This window comes from Arachis ipaensis, chromosome B4 (assembly GCF_059453495.1).
Source record: "Arachis ipaensis isolate K30076 ecotype BB chromosome B4, ASM5945349v1, whole genome shotgun sequence".
Lineage (NCBI taxonomy): Eukaryota > Viridiplantae > Streptophyta > Magnoliopsida > Fabales > Fabaceae > Arachis > Arachis ipaensis.
In genome coordinates this window covers 30,273,717-30,290,804 of record NC_142439.1, presented here as the reverse complement: position 1 = coordinate 30,290,804, position 17,088 = coordinate 30,273,717, and the positions used below count along the sequence as shown (strand labels likewise).

Genomic DNA, 17,088 nt, shown 5'->3' with positions numbered 1-17,088 from the left:
GAACAGGAAGAGGAGATGGCAGCCGAAAATAATAATAATGCAAGGAGAATGCTTGGTGACTTTACTGCACCTAATTCCAATTTACATGGAAGAAGCATCTCCATTCCTGCCATTGGAGCAAACAACTTTGAGCTGAAACCTCAGCTAGTTTCTCTGATACAGCAGAACTGCAAGTTTCATGGACTTCCATCTGAAGATCTTTTTCAGTTCTTAACTGAATTCTTGCAGATCTGTGATACTGTTAAGACTAATGGAGTAGATCCTGAAGTCTACAGGCTCATGCTTTTCCCATTTGCTGTAAGAGACAGAGCTAGAATCTGGTTGGACTCTTAACCCAGAGACAGCCTGAATTCTTGGGATAAGCTGGTCACGGCTTTCTTAGCCAAGTTCTTTCCTCCTCAAAAGCTGAGCAAGCTTAGAGTGGATGTTCAAACCTTCAGACAGAAAGAAGGTGAATCCCTCTATGAAGCTTGGGAAAGATACAAGTAGCTGACCAAAAAGTGTCCTTCTGACATGCTTTCAGAATGGACCATCCTGGATATATTCTATGATGGTCTGTCTGAGTTATCTAAGATGTCATTGGATACCTCTACAGGTGGATCCATTCACCTAAAGAAAACGCCTGCAGAAGCTCAAGAACTCATTGACATGGTTGCAAATAACCAGTTCATGTACACTTCTGAAAGGAATCCTGTGAATAATGGGACGCCTATGAAGAAGGGAGTTCTTGAGGTTGATACTCTGAATGCCATATTGGCTCAGAACAAAATATTGACTCAGCAAGTCAATATGATTTCTCAGAGTCTGAATGGAATGCAAGCTGCATCCAACAGTACTCAAGAGGCATCTTCTGAAGAAGAAGCTTATGATCCTGAGAACCCTGTAATAGCAGAGGTGAATTACTTAGGTGAACCTTATGGAAACACCTATAACTCATCATGGAGAAATCATCCAAATTTCTCATGGAAGGATCAAAAGCCTCAACAAGGCTTTAATAATGGTGGAAGAAACAGGTTTAGCAATAGCAAGCCTTTTCCATCATCCACTCAGCAACAGACAGAAAATTCTGAGCAGAACCCATCTAGCTTAGCAAACTTAATCTCTGATCTATCTAAGGCCACTGTGAGTTTCATGAATGAAACAAGGTCTTCCATTAGAAATCTGGAAGCACAAGTGGGCCAGCTGAGTAAAAGGATCACTGAAATCCCTCCTAGCACTCTCCCAAGCAATACAGAAGAAAATCCAAAAGGAGAGTGCAAGGCCATTGACATAACCAAAATGGCCGAACCCAATGAGGGAGAGGAGGACGTGAATCCCAAGGAGGAAGACCTCCTGGGACGTCCAGTGATCAATAAGGAGCTTCCCTCTGAGGAACCTAAGGAATCTGAGGCTCATCTAGAGACCATAGAGATTCCATTGAATCTCCTTATGCCCTTCATGAGCTCTGATGAGTATTCTTCTTCTGAAGAGAATGAGGATGTTACTGAAGAGTAAGCTGCCAAGTTCCTTGGTGCAGTCATAAAGCTGAATGCCAAATTATTTGGTATTGAGACTTGGGAAGATGAACCTCCCTTGTTCACCAATGAACTAAGTGATCTGGATCAACTGACATTGCCTCAGAAGAAACAGGATCCTGGAAAGTTCATAATACCTTGTACCATAGGCACCATGATCTTTCAGGCTTTGTGTGACCTTGGTTCAGGGATAAACCTCATGCCCCTCTCTGTAATAGAGAAACTGGGAATCTATGGGGTGCAAGCTGCTAAAATCTCATTAGAGATGGCAGACAATTCAAGAAAACAGGCTTATGGACAAGTAGAGGACGTGTTAGTAAAGGTTGAAGGCCTTTACATCCCTGCTGATTTCATAGTCCTGGATACTGGAAAGGAAGAGGATGAATCCATCATCCTAGGAAGACCTTTCCTAGCCACAACAAGAGTTGTGATTGATGTGGACAGAGGAGAATTGATCCTTCAATTGAATAAGGACAACCTTGTGTTTACAACTCAAGGATCACTCTCTGCATCCATGGAGAGGAAGCAGAAAAAGCTTCTCTCAAAGCAGAGTTAAACAAAGTCCCCACAGTCAAACTCTAAGTTTGGTGTTAAACTCCCATATCCAAACTCTAAGTTTGGTGTTGGAGGGTCTCAACAATGCTCTGAACATCTGTGAGGCTCCATGAGAGCCCATTGTCAAGCTATTGACATTAAAGAAGCGCTTGTTGGGAGGCAACCCAATTTTTATTTATCTAACTATATTTTTCTTAGTTATATGTCTTTATAGGTTCATGATCATGAGGAGTCACAAAATAAATATAAAAAATTGAAAACGGAATCAAAAACAGCAGAAGAAAAATCACACCCTGGAGGAAGCACCTGTCTGGCGTTCAACGCCAGAACAGAGCATGGTTTTGGCGCTGAACGCCCAAAATGGGCAGTGTCTGGGCGCTGAACGCCCAAAATGGGCAGCATCTGGGCGCTGGACGCCAGAACTGCACCCTGGAGAAGAACTGGCACTGAACGCCCAGAACAAGCATGGTTCTGGCGTTCAACGCAAGAAATGGCCAACAAATGGGCGTTGAACGCCCAAAATGGGCACCAACCTGGCGCTGAACGCCCAGAGTTGTGTGCAAGGGCATTTTACATGCCTAATTTGGTGCAAGGTTGTAATTCCTTGAACACCTCAGGATCTGTGGACCCCACAGGATCACTTCAGGATCTGTGGACCCCACAGGATCCCCACCTACCTCCACTCACTCTCTTCTCTCTTCTCAATCATCCTCTATTCCCAATAAACACTCTTCCCTATTAACCCTTTACTACTCACATCCATACACCCACTTACCTTCAAAATTCAACATCTCTCTCTCTCCCACCCAATCCCACCCATATGGCCGAATACACACCTCCCTCCATCTCCTCCATATCTTCTTCTTCTTCACCTATTCTTTCTTCTCTTGCTCGAGGGCGAGCAACATTCTAAGTTTGGTGTGGTAAAAGCATAAGCTTTTTGTTTTTTCCATTACCATTAATGGCACCTAAGGCCAGAGAAACCTCAGGAAGAGGAAAGGGAAGACAATTGCTTCCACCTCTGAGCCATGGAAGATGGAAAGATTCATCTCACAAGTCCATCACTAAAAGATGGAGCAAGCAAGAGAGCCTATCCATGGAGCTCAAGAGGCGCAGAAAACTCATCACCATGAGATCCCGGAGATGCCTCAAATGCATTTTCCTCCACAAAACTATTGGGAGCAAATCAACACCTCCCTAGGAGAATTGAGTTCCAATATGGGACAACTAAGGATGGAACATCAAGAGCACTCCATCATCCTTCATGAAATAAGAGAAAATCAAAAAGCAATGAGGGAGGAGCAACAAAGACAAGGAAGAGACATAGAAGAGCTCAAAGACATCATTGGTTCCTCAAGAAGGAAACGCCACCATCACTAAGGTGGATTCATTCCTTGTTCTTATTTCTTCTGTTTTTCGTTTTCTATGTTATGTGCTTATCTATGTTTGTGTCTTCATTACATAATCATTAGTAGTTAGTAACTATGTCTTAAAGTTATGAATGTCCTATGAATCCATCACCTCTCTTAAATGAAAAATGTTTTAATTCAAAAGAACAAGAAGTACATGAGTTTCGAATTTATTCTTGAACTTAGTTTAATTATATTGATGTGGTGACAATGCTTCTTGTTTTCTGAATGAATGCTTGAACAGTGCATATATCTTTTGAAGTTGTTGTTTAAGAATGTTAAATATGTTGGCTCTTGAAAGAATGATGACAAGGAGACATGTTATTTGATAATTTGAAAAATCATAAAAATGATTCTTGAAGCAAGAAAAAGTAGCAAAGAACAAAGCTTGCAGAAAAAAAAAAAGAAAAAAAAATAGGCGAAAAAAAATATAGAAAGAAAAAGAAAAAGCAAGTAGAAAAAGCCAAAAGCTCTTAAAACCAAGAGGCAAGAGCAAAAAGCCAGTAACCCTTAAAACCAAAAGGCAAGGGTAAATAAAAAGGATCCCAAGGCTTTGAGCATCAGTGGATAGGAGGGCCTAAAGGAATAAAATCTTGGCCTAAGCGGCTAAACCAAGCTGTCCCTAACCATGTGCTTGTGGCGTGTAGGTGTCAAGTGAAAGCTTGAGACTGAGCGGTTAAAGTCAAGGTCCAAAGCAAAAAAAGAGTGTGCTTAAGAACCCTGGACACCTCTAATTGGGGACTTTAGCAAAGCTGAGTCACAATCTGAAAAGGTTCACCCAATTATGTGTCTGTGGCATTTATGTATCCGGTGGTAATACTGGAAAACAAAGTGCTTAGGGCCACGGCCAAGACTCATAAAGAAGCTGTGTTCAAGAATCATCATACTAAACTAGGAGAGTCAATAACACTATCTGAACTCTGAGTTCCTATAGATGCCAATCATTCTGAACCTCCATGGATAAAGTGAGATGCCAAAACTATTCAAGAGGCAAAAAGCTATAAGTCCCGCTCATATGATTGAAGCTATGTTTCATTGATAGTTTGGAATTTATAGTATATTCTCTTCTTTTTATCCTATTTGATTTTCAGTTGCTTGGGGACAAGCAACAATTTAAGTTTGGTGTTGTGATGAGCGGATAATTTATACGCTTTTTGACATTGTTTTTAGTATATTTTTAGTAGGATCTAGTTACTTTTAGGGATGTTTTCATTAGTTTTTATGTTAAATTCACATTTCTAGACTTTACTATGAGTTTGTGTATTTTTCTGTGATTTCAGGTATTTTCTGGCTGAAATTGAGGGACTTGAGCAAAAATCAGATTCAGAGGTTGAAGAAGGACTGCTGATGCTGTTGGATTCTGACCTCCCTGCACTCAAAATAGATTTTCTGGAGCTACATAACTCAAAATGGTGCGCTTCCAATTGCGTTGGAAAGTAGACATCCAGAGCTTTCCAGCAATGTATAATAGTTTATACTTTGCCCAAGTTTAGATGACGCAAACTGGCGTTCAACGCCAGCTCTCTACCCAATTCTGGCGTCCAGCGCCAGAAACAAGCTGCAAAGTGGAGTTCAACGCCCAAACTGGCACAAAAGCTGGCGTTCAACTCCAAGAAGGACCTCTACACGTGAAACACTCAAGCTCAGCCCAAGCACACACCAAGCGGGCCCCGGAAGTGGATTTATGCATCAATTACTTACTTTTGTAAACCCTAGTAGCTAGTTTATTATAAATAGGACATTTTACTATTGTATTTGACATCCTGGATTGTTTTTTTGATCCTGTGATCACGTTTTGGGGGCTGGCCATCTCGGCCATGCCTGGACCTTTCACTTATGTAATTTTAACGGTAGAGTTTCTACTCTCCATAGATTAAGGTGTAGAGCTCTGCTGTTCCTCAAAGACTAATGCAAAGTACTACTGTTTTCTATTCAATTCATCTTATTTCGCTTCCAAGATATTCATTCGTACTTCAACCTGAATGTGATGAACGTGACAATCATCATCATTCCCTATGAACGCGTGCCTGACAACCACTTCCGTTCTACATTAGATTGAATGAGTATCTCTTAGATCTCTTAATCGGAATCTTTGTGGTGTAAGCTAGAATGATGGCGGCATTCAAGAGAATCCGGAAAGTCTAAACCTTGTCTGTGGTATTCCGAGTAGGATTCAATGATTGAATGACTGTGACGAGCTTCAAACTCACGATTGCTGGGCGTAGTGACAGACGCAAAAGGATAGTAAATCCTATTCCAGCATGATCGAGAACCGATAGATGAATAGCCGTGCCGTGACAGGGTGCGTTGACCACTTTCACTGAGAGGATAGGATGTAACCATTGACAAGGGTGATGCCTCCAGATGATTAGCCGTGTCGTGACAGGGCATTTGGATCATTTTCCCGAGAGAAGATCGAAAGTAGCCATTGACAATGATGATGCATCACATAAAGCCAGCCATGGAAAGGAGTAAGACTGATTGGATGAAGATAGCAAGAAAGTAGAGGTTCAGATGAACGAAAGCATCTCTATTCGCTTATCTGAAATTCTCACCAATGATTTACATAAGTATTTCTATCCCTATTTTATTGATTATTTTTCGAAAACCACATTATTATTTTATATCCGCCTGACTGAGATTTACAAGGTGACCATAGCTTGCTTCATACCAACAATCTCCGTGGGATTCGACCCTTACTCACGTAAGGTATTACTTGGACGACCCAGTGCACTTGTTGGTTAGTTGTGCGAAGTTGTGAACAATGGTATTGGCATCATATTTTTGGCGCCATCACCAGGGAAAGAAAGAGCAATGAATTTTACATAATCAAAGTGTAATCACAATTTCTGCGCACCATACCTCATCTTTGATGTGTCAACCAAAATGAGCCTTGATTTCCAACGCCAACCATGAAACATCTTTCTTTTGTGCTTCATCCCACAAAGTTCCCTAAGTTGACCATCCGTTTCAAGCAAGCCATATTCGAGTGGGACAATAAAGCTAATAGAGATGAATTTCACCAACTCAAATGTAGGAGTAGATGACAACCTAGGCAAAGAAGCTTCCAAGGATCTTGACAAAGCGTATTCAACTCCCGTCCTTCCTTTTCTAAGGACCTCCATCTCTTCACAAGATTTTCCAATTTCAATCCTTTGTTCATCAATTCCATCCAACTCTTCTCCATCACTCAAATCATAAATGGGAGGATGAGAGAAATCTACCTCAACATTGCTTTCTATTTCACCGGGAGAAGGTTCTTCAAGTTCAAAGGATTCACCACCAAGAAGTTTTGATGCTTGATCTTCATCACCAAGGAAACTCAATTCTTGCTCTATCCCGTCCAAATCTTCATATGGAATATGCCTTGGAGGTTGTACACTTTCCTCCTCAACATCAAATTCAATCTTCTTGGAGGAGTTTTCTTTGACTTTAGATTCCCATGGGGGTTCCGCATCTCCTAAGTCTTCAACCACTTCTTCCTCTTCTTTAACAACCATAGGTTCCTCCAATTGTTCTAACACAAAGCAACAATCCTCATTTTCCACCGGAGTTTCCAATCTCTCCTTCATGCTATGCTCTTCATTTGATTCTCCACATGTGGCCATGGGAGTCCCTTGAATGCTCAAACATTGGGAGGCTAATAGGTTTACCACCTCATGCAAGGCGACCATGAATTCTAGTACCTCCCTCTTCATCTCTTCTTGCCTTTGAAGGAATAAAGTGAGAGAATCATCCATTGGGACTAGGGGTGGATAGGAGGGTTCATTATTTGGGAGGAAGGGTTCACAATAGAAAGGTGGTTCTTCTTGGTAAGGGTATGGAGGTGGTATATATGGAATTTGTGGTCCTTGGGAGTGATTGTATCGAAATGTGGTTGGTTCTATGGGTTTTCTCTCATAATGGTCACAAGGATGAGGTAAAGGTGATTGGTTATATGATGGATGAGGGTTATAGGAGGGAATTTGGTAAAAAGGGACTTGTGAGTATGGTTGAGGACTATATTGAGAATGAGGCTCATAGGCATATGGTGGTGGTTGTTGACAACCACAATGAACATTACCACATCTGTTAGATTGATATGCATAAGGAGTGGAATTATACCTATACGAAACCGGAGGATGTTGTTGCCAAGAGGGTTGTCCATAAGCTTGAGGCTCCTCCCACCTTTGATTGTTCCATCCTTGATGCATATCCTCATTGAAATTCCTATTTCCTACAACATAGTTGTAACCAAACTCATAGCCAAAAGGATGAGAATTCATAGTAGCAAGAGCAAATGAAAACAAAATCAAATGAGAAACAAGAAAACTAAATCCTTAAACTAGCAAAGACTAACAAGCAATCCAAAAATCAAGCTATTCACAATATTAACATATGTACAATAACCAATAACAAGCCACACATTTGCAATTCTCCAGCAACGACGCCATTTTGATGAACGGATTTTTCGTATGGTTTAGAATTTCACAAATAAATTCTCATTGCAAGTATAGTTTCTAAACCAACAAAGAATCCTCAATAAAAAAATTGTTTGTCACAAGTACAAACCCCAATAAAAATAAACCGAAGTATTTAAATCTCGGGTCGTCTCTCAAAGGAATTGCAGGGAAGTGTTCTTATTATTGGTTATGGGACAAGTATTTGGGGTTTTGTGATAAGAGACATGAAAGATAAATTACAAGAAATTAAATGAAACTCAAATCTAAAAAGGTCTTGGCAAGGAATGATGGTCAAGGATTTTTATCCTTGTTACTAACCACAATATGATAATTGCAAGGATCAATCCCATTAAGTCATCCTCTAACAAGTAAAGGAAAGTCAAATGAGCTACATTAATCCTAATCCATAGGTCCAAACCTTCTCACTAATTAATTTAGGGAAAGCTAGAGTCAATAGACACCAATCATCAATCACTTGGACATTAGCAACTCAAATTCACCTAAGTTACCATCCCAAGCCAAGAACACAAAAATCTACTCTAACATCCTTCCAAGCATTTTGTCAAACACTTGGAAGGCACAAAAAGAAAGCAAGATAAAATTGCAAGAAATTCAAATCTACAACTACTAATTGTAAGGAAATTAACAACAACAACTCAAATCAACAATAAAGGAAACCAAACATAAATTGCATTAAAGAAAAATAAAAGAAACAAGAGTGTATCAACAACAAAGTAAACAAATACAAAGAGTAAAGTACAAAACTAAGAAAGCAAGGGTAGAAGAACAAGAAATTGAAAAGGAAAAGTAAATCAAAGCATGAATTAAACCTAGATCTAAGAAATCATAATCTACATCTAACCTAATTCTAGAGAGAAGAGAGAGTTTCTCTCTCTAGAAACTAAATAAAGCATGGTGAAGAACTAACTATGTGCTCCCCCCTTGACTCCTCTTGATTTTTGTATGTAATAGGCTCAGAAAATGAGTTGGATTTGGGCTTGGAAAGCTCAGAAATTACCCCCAGCGTTTTCACTTTAATGAGGTCATGTGCAAGATACGATGTGTACGCATGGGTCATGCGTACGTGTCGCATTTTTACTTCCCATGCGTACGCGTCATGTCACACGTACGCGTCGCCATGCGACTCCATATTCACGCATGCGCGTAAGCCACGCGTGCGCGTCGGTGAACGCACTCCCAATCCTTGATTTTCAATGGTTTCTCCACTTTGCATGCTTTTCTCTTCATTCCTTTGATTCATTCCTAGCTTTTTGAACCTGAATTCACTAACAAACACATCAAGGCATCTAGTGGAATCAAAGGTGAATTAAAATTAACCAATTAAGGGCCTAAAAAGCATGTTTTACTCTTAAGCACAAATTAGGAAGAACATACAAAATTATGCTATTTTAGTGAATAAATATGGGAAAAGGTGATAAAATCCCCTAAATTCAAGATAAAATGCACCACGAAATAGTGGTGCATCAGAGGCTCATGCGTACGCATCATGTATGTGTACCTATCACTGGAGCAGCAAAGAAAGTCATGCGTACACATAGGCTGCATGTACGCACGACTGCAAAGAGCGTAACAAGCCAATTTCTTCTCTGGACAGTGGGCGTTAAAGGCTACGACTCGGCGTTTAGGGCCAAGGGCTTCATAATTCGTGCCAAGTTTCTGGATAATGGGTGCTAAAAGCCCACTCATCAGTGTTTAGCAGCGAGGACCTTATCTTGCATGTAACCATTCTGGATGGCTGGCGCTAAATGCCCAGTTATCGATGTTTAGCGCCGATAGTGAGGATCAGAATGGGGACCACATATTTGCAAGGAATCAACCAAAGGCTTAATGATTTGATTTCAAATCAAATAACAATTAGAAAAGATTTGTTAGGTTTTAATTTAAGTTTCAAATCAATTTTAATTAGGACTATAAATAGGATTGAGATCCGCCCACGCGGGGACCTATCTTCTCCTAATTTTTATTTCGTACTTTTACACTTTTCTCTGCTAGGGTTTTTTCTATACTATGAGCAACTAAACCTCCATTGTTATGGTTAGTAGCTCTGTTTACTTTGATGGATTAATAATTATTTGTTCTTTTACTTTTGATCAATGCATTGATTACTGTTTAAGAATTGGTTTCGTTCTTCATCCTATGTATTCGTGATTATTGGAAAATAACTCTTATCTAACTTGAATTCTATTGAGGAGCTTGGATTGCCTAGGAATAGAAATTCAATCACTTAGGGTTTGCCATAAACGTAATCATTGCATGATCAAGGTAGTCGACATTGAACATTAATCTTAACATTTAAACATCTCCAAAGCCTTAACTCTATTCTCATACCGTTTTCTCAACCATTCACTATTCGGTTTTCTTAGTTTATTGATTTTTTTGCTATTTGATCTTCACAACTCTCATTGCAACTTGCCTAACTAGAACAACTAATAAATAATTGCTTGCTTAGTCCATTAATCCTCGTAGGTCGACACTCTCTCACCCAAGTTTATTACGTGGTATGACCTAGTGCACTTGCCAATAAGTTGTGGTTTGAAAACCCTCATCAAGTTTTTAGCGCCCTTGCCGGGGATTAACTGTGACTAACAACTATCAATTGATTAGTTACCTAGATCAGACATTTTCTTTGTTTTATTTTTATTTTTATTTTTTATTCCTCTTAAATTTTTGTTTCTTTTTAATTTGATTTTGCCTTAATTTTTTCCCCTTTTATCTTTATTTATTTTATTTTAGTTTTTTCTCTTTTATTTTTGTGCGCCTCATTGAGATTCTCTTCACTATAATATTGAGAATCCTACTTTTTCTTGTTTCTAGTTGTTTATGCTGAGAAACAGGAATAAAGAACATCTTCTGTATGACCCTGAGATTGAAAGGACTCTTCGAAAGCAAAGAAAACAAGTTAGAGCTCCAGAGGTTCAAGAGATCATTAGGGACGAGTCTGAAGAGGAGGCTGAATTCAGTATGGCAGATAATACTGATAATCTAGTGGTCAATAACCCCAACAATGTCCCACCAGTCAGAAGAACTCTGAGGTCATATACTCATCCCAATCCTAGGAATTGTGTGGAAAGCATTGTGCCACCGGTTGTGCATGCCAACAACTTTGAGTTGAAACATCAACTCGTCTCTTTAGTCTAGCAAAATTGTCAGTTCAGTAGAAGCCCTCAGAAGGACCCTAATCTATTCATATCCAATTTTCTGAGGATATGTGATACAGTCAAGACCAATGGGGTACCTGCCGATGTCTATAGGTTGGTTTTATTCCCTTTTGCTGCGAAGGACCAAGCTAGTCAGTGGCTTGAGACATAACCTAAAGAAAGTATAGCAACCTGGATAGATTTGGTTGGTAAATTCTTAACTAAATTCTTTCTACCTCAGAGGTTGGCTAAGTTGAGAACTGACATTCAGATGTTTAGACAGCTTGAAAGAGAGTCTCTTTATGAAGCTTAGGAGAGATACAAGGCTATGGTGAGAAAGTGCCCTTTGGACATGTTTGCGAACTGGGTACAATTACATATTTTGCATAATGGTATCACTCCGGCTTCTAGGCTCTCTCTAGATAATTCTACAGGAGGTTATTTGGATATGAAGACCACTAATAAGGCCTTGAATTTGATAGAGATGGTGGCCAGCAATCAGTACTTGTATTCTTCAGAAAGAACCATAAAGAAAGGTGTCATGGAGTTGGATGACTTAATGCTATTTTGGCTTAATACAAAGCTATGTCTCAGCATATTAATGCCATCACTCAACACTTGAGAGGTATGCAAGTCTCATCTATTACTATCCAAGATACTTCTTTTGATATGAATGGTAGAGTGTCTCAATTTGGAAGCTTTGGTTATGAGCAAACCCCTCCTGATGCAAGTTAATTACATGTGTAATTCTTCAAGACCAGATAATAATGATCCCTTTTTCAAGACATATAATCCGGGAGGGAGAAATCACCCTAATTTTGGCTGGAAAAATCAGAATCAAAGGCAGTCCAATTTCAACAACAACAACCCCCACCAAAACCAGTTCTATTGACAAAATCCTTTCAACCAGCAACATCAACCTTCTCAATCACACAATTCACCCTTATATGCTCAGGACACCACATCATTGGAGGCAGCATTAGCTGAACTCTCCAAGACCATTCATAGTTTCATGCAAAAAACCAGGGCTACAATTATAAATTTGGAAGTTTAGATGGGACAGTTGAGCAAGCAAGTTGCTAAGAGGCCTCATAATACATTTCTCAGTAATACAATTCCAAATCCAAGAGAGGAATGTAAGGCCATCTATGTGATAAGTGAGAAAGAGGTGAATACTCAACCCTTTATTAATGAAGGACCAACTGAAGAAAGTATGCTGAAAGCCAGAGACCTTGAGGAGCCCACTTTCTCTCTCGCTGCACACACCAAGATTGAGCAACCCGAGGTGGAGACCTTAGCGCCTGAACACAAGAATGAGCAAGCCTCTAGACTCTTGGAGGTATTCAAGGCACTACACATCAATATTCCATTCATAGAGGCTCTTGAACAAATGCCTATGTATGTTAACTTCATGAAGGAGTTGTTATATGAGAAAGGATCTCTGAAAGGAAACCAACAGTGATACTAACCAGAGAGTGTAGTGCTTTCATTTAGAGGAATCTGCTGAGTAAGAAGCCTGATCTCAGAAGTTTCTAAATGCCATGTATTATTGGCAACTACACCTTTGAAGGAGCACTGTGTGATTTAGGGGCGAGCATCAATTTGATGTCACTCTCTGTGATGAAAAAGCTACAAATTTAAGAGGTAAAACGTACAAAAATAGCTCTTCAATTGGCAGATAAATCTGTAAGGTAGGCACATGTGGTAGTTGAGAATGTTTTGGTTAAGGTAGGAAAGTTCTTCCTCCCAACGGACTTTGTGATTTTTGACATGGAGGAAGATGAAAATTTCTCTATCATTCTAGGAAGACCGTTCCTAGCCATTGGGTGATCTCTCATTGATTTGGAAAAAGGTGAATTAATATTGAGAGTGCATGATGAGCGCTTAGTCTTTCATGACTTCAAAACTTCACATCATTCCAATGAAGAGGAGAAAAACGTACAAAACTGAGTCCACTAATCTAACTCTCCAGGAACCACCTGATGATACCAAATATGAGTTACAATCCAAATCTTCTATAGTGAAAACCAATAAAATTCTTTCTGACATCAAATCTAAGTTTGGTTTTGGGTGTGCGGCATCAATTCTGAAGGAGGCTCCCAGGAAAAAAGTGCCCAGGGGGTGGAGAAACAAGAAGATACCTACTAAAGATTTCTCACCAGGATTGAAAGTGGTGTTGACTCACCATCCATCATTGTCGTGCACAGTAAATAGGATCCTCTCTCTTGAGAATATTGAGTTACTCCTTGAGGATACAGGGAGAAAGTTCACAATAAGAGGGGAGAAATTGAAGCAATATGATCAACCTTCTCCTTAATAGCAGAGATGAACCGTCAAGCTAGTGACGTTAAAGAAGCACTTGTTAGAAAGCAATCCAATGCCTTTAGTATCCTTTACTTGCATTTTATTCGTTTAGTTTTCATAGTTCATAGTTTTCCTTGTTTTTAGCTCCGTTTGAGTTATGTACATTGCATAAAACAGGAACAGGTGCATTTGGAATGGAGCTGGGAGCTCTGTGAGGAGGAAATTGGATTCTAGTGGTTCGGCGTTAAACACCGGGTTTGGGCGTTTAGCACAGGGGCATATAAAACAAGAATTGGCTACTGCCACCCTAGTGTTTAGCACCGATTCTGGGCATCTAACACTAGGGTGCACGCAAAAAGGGGGAAGCTTACTGCCACATGGTGCGGATTATGAGAATATCCACAACTAAACCGGCAAGTGCACCGGGTCTTCCAAGTAATACCTCAGGTGAGTGAGGGTCAATTCGACAAGGACTGATGGATTGAGCAATAATGGTCAACTGATTGGTTTAGTTAGGCAGACAGAAAAGTTGATTGTGTGGGTTTTAAGAGAATTAAACAATAAATAAAGAGTAGAGAAAGCAAACAATGCAGTTGATGTAGAAATCAATGAGAGAAACAGTTAAGGTATCAGAGATGTTTACTTTTTCTGATCAAGTTTTCCTACCAACTATTTTAATCAGGTAAGATTCATTTCATGGAAAACTGTAATTGACTAAACCCTAATCTCTTAGTGAATTAGTTTCCTCTAACCTTCATCAACCGTCAATCTCTTGGTCACTTGATTCTGATTAGAGGGTTAAGTGCAAATCTAGTTTATGGCCACAAAAACCTTAATTACCCAAAGTTAAACGGATTATATGTCACGTGTCTAGATTAGTTCAAGTAATTAGCAATTTAGGAGGAATTTACTTTCAAGCTATGTTCAGGTGAGGAACCTCTCCCAAGGGTCACAAGAACGCATCTAGAATAAGGGTCATACTCTCATTCCACTCAGATTCATAATATTAAGAACGAAAATAATCCTTGAAACTAAATCAGTACATTAATTAAAATAGAATAGAAAAGTAATAGTCTTAATCCATAAAAATAAACAGAGCTCCTAACCTTAACCAAGAAGGTTTAATGGCTCATGACTTACAGAGAAAAAAAGTTTCTGAAAAATACGAAAGAGAGAGGATTCCCCTCTCGAGAGACGTTGGCCCCCAAAGGGTAAACCTTTTCCCTTTTATATCTAACCTAATTTTGATTTGAAACTAAAATAAAATAATAAATTCTAAATCTAAAAGATTTTATTTGTAAATAAAAATAATTAAAATGAGATAAAAGATAACAATTAAAAGCTAAATTCTACTAAAGATGCTCCCTTGGGTGAGGTTGGCTCGCACTTCTGGCGTTCAGCGCCAGGATTGGCAGTGGTTTGGGCGTTGTTCTGTCTTCTTGGTTGCTAAACGTCAAGCTCGGTGTTTAGCTCCCGTTATGGCAGTGATTCCAGAATAAAAATATAAACTATTATATATTGTTGGAAAGCTCTAAAAGTTGACTTTCCAACGCCGTTAGAACCGCGTCAATTGAATCTTTGTAGCTAAAGTTATGCTTGTTGGAGAACAAGGAGGTCAGAGTTGACAGCATCCACTTTCTTCCTTTGTTTTTGCACAAAACTCTGCCAAATTTGCCTGAATTTCACCTGAAATAATGAAAACACCAAAACAACTCAAAGTAGCATCCAACGAAGATTTTAACACTAAAATATAATTAAAATTACTAAATTTAACTAGAAAATAAGCAGAAAATGGGTATAAGATGCTCACGCATCACAACACTAAACTTGAATTATTGCTTGTCCTCAAGCAACTAAAAACAATATATGGCTGAGAAGAGAAAATGCCTAAGACTTGAGTGTTTATTTAAGCTCTTGTCTAATCACTGAGTGGGCCCAATGACATTATAATTTTGAATAAGTTTGGCATCTCACTATCCCTTGAAGCTCAGAGATGTTAATATCCTTTAGAACTAGAACTCGGATGATATTATGGGTTCTCTTCTTTAGGCTCTAATTGATCCTTGAACACAACTTTTTCTTTTCTTTTCCTTTGGTACTTTATACCTTGAGCCTAGCGGTGACTCTAAGTGTTTTATCTTCAAGCTTATCTTGATACAACAACACCACAAGCACTTAACTAGGAAACTCTTTTGAGTTCTTTTTTCTTTTTATTTCTCCCAGACAGTGGTGCTCAGATCCTTTGGCATACTCTGTAATTTCACTTGGTCTCGACTCTTAGGCTGTGTTTGTTTTTGGAGATATGACATAACAGGACACTAAGACAGAGACAATAGAATAGAGACACTAAAAATTATCCTTTGTGTATTGTGTTTAGATACGGTATACAAGATACTAATGTAATATCTAGTATTATGTTTGGATACATATGGACAAGACTAAAATATTATATGAAATGACTAAAATAGCCATGTGATTCCAAATTTTCCACATTAAATACAAACTAATTTAATAGAAAATGAGAGTACGTAGGAGTACAGAAGATTACAAGAAGAATTGGTCTATGAATTAACAAGGTAAAAATGGTATTGAAGTAATAATAATAACATAAGAAGGAAGGAATTATCCAGCCAAGTAAGAAATTCTACAAAAAGAAGAGAGTATCTGAAAAAAAAGAGAAAAAAGAATAACATAGAGTAGAGAAGAAGCTCAAATTAAGGAAAATAAGAAGGGATAATAGTAGAATAATAAAAAATATCTTTGGACAAAAAGGAAAAAAATTTTCATAAAAAATTCCGTGTCCACCTTCCCAAATCCTATGTCCATCATTGTCCTTTGTACAAGAGTGGACACAAAAATATAAAAAATTGTCCTGGAGACAATGTGTTCAGTGTCCATGTCTCTTCCTTCAAATGCTTTTTAAACATTCGTTGTCCATGTCTCTGTGTCTTGTCTCCGAAAATAAATGCTACCTTAGTGCTCTGTCTCAAGGATTACTTGACACATTCATACTACAAGCATATAGTTAGGAAAACAACTCATTTGAGCTTTTAATCATTTTAGACCTTCCTAACCATTGATGCTCAAAGCTTTGGACCTTACTTATTATTTTTATTTTCTTTTTGCTATTTATTTTGCTTCAAGGACCAATTTCATACTTACTTTAGAGAATCCATAATACTTCTCTAAGTTCCCTTACCTCAGGAATCAACATTCTCAACTTAACTATCAAATATGCATTGTTCAATTAATACATTCAGAATCATAAATAGTACCACCACATCAAAGTAGTTAGAGTAACTCATAATATATAACTCAAGTCTCATGCATTTTACTACTTTTCTTTTTCTTTTGATTTTTCAAGCTTATTGAGTAATACATGAGACAATTTTTTTTCAAGATAAATGTAAAATAACAAAGTAAATAACTGAACTAGAAAAATAATAAAGTATCACTACTGATCATGTAAAGGCTTTCAAACAGAGAATAGAAAATAAGATAAAATACTAAGAAATAGAAAATGAAATAGGCAGAAGATAATGAAACTCAACCACCTCAGTCATGGTGGCCATTTTACTCCTCAATCTGTGCTCCTCCATGAAGATGATTTACCTTCCTTTGGTGCCACTGATGATAATATAAATAGAGAGCTCGTTCTGCAACATCAAACTAAAAAGTTTGCTTGTCCCCAAGCAAAGAAAAACTA

The 17,088-nt window shown here is 38.5% G+C and overlaps 1 non-coding gene across 1 annotated transcript; it reads right to left on the bottom strand.

Moving 5' to 3' along the window:
• Positions 1 to 411: 411 nt before the first annotated feature.
• On the bottom strand, positions 412 to 519 carry LOC148567062 (small nucleolar RNA R71). Its single transcript, XR_015882230.1, has one exon. It is a non-coding gene; the product is annotated as a small nucleolar RNA R71 (small nucleolar RNA).
• Positions 520 to 17,088: the final 16,569 nt, after the last annotated feature.